Here is a 5,259-nt window from a genome sequence, read left to right on the forward strand (position 1 = left end):
AGTTGGGACATGATCCCAAAGATGTTAAAGCAGCTGAAAGATTGATAAAGAAAAAGAATGATGACATTGTTGCACTCAGGAAACAACTCAAATTCCCTCCCTTCCTACATCCACAAACTGCAGAAGTAATTGAGAAGCAAAACGAGGAAGAACTTATGGACTTGGTCTTTAAGTTGAATGAGAAGTTGAAAGAAACAGAGCAAGAACTAGAAAAAGCTTTGTAGTCCAAACAGGGTGAGCCGACCACCATTCCTCAGACTGTAATACCCATAATTTCTACAACAGTGCCATCTACCATTACAACATCTTTGGCACCCAACATTTCCCTAGCAACAACTCTGCCAGCAACAACAACAACAAGTACATCAGAAGCAGTAGTAAATTCAACAAAGTAAATAGAGGACTTAATAAAGTCCATTGAGGAAATGAAAATCCAAGCAACTAAAATAAAGAAACTAAAAGAAATGGTTACCAACTTGGAAAACAATTATGAGCTATCACAGATTAATTACACTGAAGAAGAGAGAAAAAATATAAGGATGACTGAAAGAATCGAGACATTATAGAAGGACTTGACATTGGAAAATCCTTTGAGAGATATTAGAGAGATTTTATGGACTAATATCATTGATTACATCAATGATATTTGGTCTTCTATCCAGATCATTTTTTAATAGACTGAGTTAGTTAAACTAGCTACAGAGGCTATACAGAAGGCCAAGGAAGAATTGGGAGAGAAACCTGAAGAGGCAACCCAATTGATCAACTTCTTGAATGGAAAAAGCATGCACCAGCTGGAACAATAGGATATGAAGGATCGAACTACTACTATCCTTGAAATTAAGAAAGTTCTTATTAAAAAGAACTTAATGCTTAACCTAGAAAAACGATGTCAAAGTATTCAAGAGGACATAGATGATTTTATGTTAATATATGACATTCTAAGGGATAAAGGACTTCCAAGCCCACTGGTCATAAATGACAAGCTGATGACTCATGATGACTACATTGAGAAACTGCACAAACAAGCCAGAAATCAAGCCAGTTCTTCCACAATGAAAGCACTACCTATAGGAAAAGTGTTGTATGATGGTTTGGAAAATCTTTTCTATATTGAGCATGAAGTGAAACACCTGTTTACCATCCATTCCAATTTTTCTATGTACACTGAAGCTGACGAAATATATAGGAAATTGATGAAGATGAGGATACCAAAGGAAGAATGGTGGACCAATATGACTGATATCCTATAATTTACTATGGTAACTTTGAGGTAAATAGAAAATATTTACCCAGGTAAAGTCTAGTAAACAGGTAAAGAGTATCAGGAACAGGTAAAGAGTATCAATAGGGAAAAGTAAGAAAAGATCCAACACACAATTACTAAAGCAACAGCAAGAGGCAAATCCGAGTTTCAACCTCCAGCGGGACAATAACAATTAGTTTTCCATCTATCTTTATCTTTTTGTAAAAGATATTTTGTATTCCCTATAATAAATTTCATGTGGTTATGAGATATTTTTGATGTAATTTTTGTATAAATACTTCTCCATTCGAAGTATTGTGGGTGGATTCTATAACATCTCTGTAAATCTATGCTATCAAGCTAAGAAAGCTTTTGTACTCAAAGGTGGATTTTTTCTTGAAAAGGAATGAAAGTTGAGGACATTTCATCAGATTCATGTGTAGTATAATTACAAATAAGTATTCTATCCTTGTGATTTTATGTGTTTTCTATAAGTTTCAATGTTTCATGCATCTTAAATCTAAATGGTAAAATAGTCAAAGTATATCAGAATTAGCTTTATTTCTCTCTACTATCAACAGTCTACCATTTCTATGTTTTCTTCTAAAATATCTCAATAAAGGAATTCTTAACTGCTCCTCTATCCTTGTAGTTTTTTTCTAATAAGTCCCTAGTATAGGATTCTTAATTTCCCTCTCCTAGTTGACCTATCTTCTTTTCCTCTTTCGAATCCTAACTTGAGGTTTCTTGATTGCCCTCTAGTTTTGAGCAGAACTATCACCCATTCAAACCCCAAAGTTCGTCTTGACTTTGCTATCTTACCTGTTGAACTCATACCTCAGCAATTTGACTTAATCCAGTGAATTATCCCTGATTGATTCCATAGCCCAATGGCCTAAAAGCCTAGTTTTCCCATTTGTTTCATAACTCCACCACTCTCAAACAAAACAACCTCAATAAACATTAATACTAGCCTAAAATCTTTTCAAACATAGCTAAATCATAAAGAGAGAGCCCTCTCTGGACTTGGGTGGGCTAGCACCTGAGTCTAAAAGTTGGTTTGTAGTTACCTTGGATCCTTTCCTTCTTTTAATAACTTCTAAGGAAAATCTGAGTGATAACATAGTGACGACCATATTGGGGAAGAACTAATCCTTAGTTGAAACAAACCCTTAAGAAACCTAGAAATCTTAATTTGAAATATCTTAAAGGAGTGATAGAAGTTATTTTGAAACATACATAAAAGAATAGCATTGAAAAGCTTGAAATCTGGCTTTAGGAAGAACTCATTACACCAGGGCTAACCCTGACCCAAATCCTCCCCTTGTGTTTGAAAATCCCAACCTGATTTCGAGAATCATTAGAACACAAGAAAGTTCATTGAGTCCCAGACCTTTGTTCAGATCACATTCATGTCCAGTTGAGTGGCTTTTCCTATAAGATCTTCCTTTTGACAAACATTTTGAACTCTCTCTGTTTAGAACCACATCTGACAGTGAGCTATTGGACCTAGTCCAAGATCCAGAATTCGTCAAAGAACTTGAAACCCAACGAGCCAATTTGTCAATTGATCGATATCTGCAGAATTCCACTCAGTCATCTCTTACCACCAATAGAACACCTGAAATTTTTGAAGCTACTTCTCTTTCTGTTAGTCCATCATTATTTCCTCACTCTTCTGAAATCCATTCCACCCCTCCCTTCATCCCTTCACTTCCTCTCCAGCCAATCATCACCTAACATCCCATTACCACCTCCAGTTCTTCCTCTACAATCCAAACACCTCATGTTACCCCAACTCCCGTTCATACTACTACCCAACATAGAATCATTGCCAATAGGTATGCTCCCCTTGTGATGCATGCTCCCCTAGGTGCCATGCCTCAGGAATATCAGAGTAAAATTACTACTTTTGATGGCACTGGAACCTACATAGCTCATTAGCACACTAATAAAATGACTGACTGTTTTGAGATATACGAAATTGACATAGTTGACGTTCAAATGAAAATTTTTGTTCAGAGTCTAACTGGGGAAGTTAGAACTTGGTTCAGATCTTTAGCCCCCCAAAGTATAGATAGCTTAAGAATTCTCTACCAACAATCCTTGAATAGGTGGGAGAAAAGGATGGACCCCCTATAGATTTTATCTGAATATGAGAACCTTAAAAGGGGACCTCATGAAACCGTTCAGGACTATTGCACAAGGTTCAATAGTGTTTATAGTGCCATTCCACTCAACCTTAAACCCCCACCTGGTTTAGACTTGATCAAATTTCCTGATGGATTTGATTCATATATTGCTTTCCAGTTAAGAGAAAGGAACCCCCCCACTCTGGAAGAAATGCAGAGCATAGCAGTAAGTGTTGAGGCTAACCTAGTTTCCAAAAGAGCCAAAGCTAGGAATGAGAGAAGAATATGTACAAAAGAAGAAAATAAACCCTTTGAACAAAAGATGGATGCTATAGTTAAAGGAATGGATAGATTGTTGGATAGAGTTGAAATAATTGAAAGAAAAGCTCCTTGGGATGGCCAGTAGGTTAATTTAGGGAGAAATCCTAACTTTAGAAAAAATTAGAACCAAAATGCTGGAAAGAATATTCCTGACTAGAATATCAGACCACCTTTCCAAGAAAACTATGCAGAGGCCTCCCAATCAGAAGACCCTGAACAAGACACTTAGATAAATTTAATTGGTATAGATGATCATGAAGCTATCTTCTTAACTCAGGACAACCAAAAGTGCCATGTGTTGCAATAATTCCAAACCCAAATAGGAGAGTCATTTGATTTCAGACAGGGATATGACTCTGCTATTTTTGAGGTGCATAAGCAGTATAATTTAAGAAGTAGAAAAAGTACCGATGCCCCGGAACCAAACCAGAAAGCAGGTCCTAATCAAACTAAAAAGGGTAAAATAGTTCCAGTGACAAAAACACTTCAAATCCTTTCCAAAACAAATCAAAATCCTTCTACTCCCACCATAGAAGATGTCTCTGATAATCAGCCAAATAATGGAAAACCTTCCACTTCACTTCCCTCTAAGGAAACAGTGGAAGAGTCTCCAAAGATTGGATTAGAAAAATCAGAAAAGGATGTCCCAAATTCTGAAAGAGAAGAAAGCATAGAAAACACTGCTGCTAGAAACCCAAAAGTTCAAACAGACAAAGTAATCCTGCCCTTTAATCTTGGAGCACAGGTGACCAAGCTTAAAATTTCAGTTCCTTTGAAAGAAATAGTAAAACATGATGCTTACAAGTCTCAGATAAACAAATCATTAAACATCATTGAAAATTAAGATTTTGTAAATCTCTTTGATGACCAGCCTGAGTTGATTTTTGGCCCTGGAGTAAATGGGAAACCAATGGAAGGAGGGGTACCACCTTTCTATGTCAGTCTCAATATCCATGATAAGATTTTGCATAATGTCATGTTTGACTCTGATGCCTCGCACAACCTCATGCCCAAGTCTGTTATGGAGAAACTTAACTTAGACATCACTAGACCCTATAGGGATTTATTTTCCTTTGATTCAAGTCAAGTTAGGTGTTTAGGACTTATTAAGGACTTGTGCGTTTCTATGCTCCAATCCCCTGCCAAAAATATACTCATGGACATTGTTGTAGAAGATATCCCACCCAAGTATGGCATGTTGTTGTCCAAATCCTGGGGTGCCAAAATTTAGGGGTCTCTACAATTAGACATGTCATACACGACCATATCTGTTTTTGGACAACCAAAGAAGCTATATAGAGAAACTTTAATGAAGTATGTAGTGAGTAGTCAGGAAAGACCTCAAAACTTTCCTATTTACTCAGTGCATTCTAATATAGATTCCTTTATTCTCTATAATGCAGAAACTAATCCAGAAGATACTCCAAATGATGTAGTAGTAGAACCAAAATAAATTGTAAAATAAATGTCAATTGTCCAAATTCAAGAGATATCAGATGACAAAGAAAATCCAGATACCTTAGCTAAGAAAGATTCCACTACTCCATATACAAATTATGA

This window comes from Pinus tabuliformis, chromosome 9 (genome assembly GCF_031772625.1).
Source record: "Pinus tabuliformis cultivar Carrire ecotype Pingquan chromosome 9, CPIR1, whole genome shotgun sequence".
NCBI classification, from domain to species: domain Eukaryota; kingdom Viridiplantae; phylum Streptophyta; class Pinopsida; order Pinales; family Pinaceae; genus Pinus; species Pinus tabuliformis.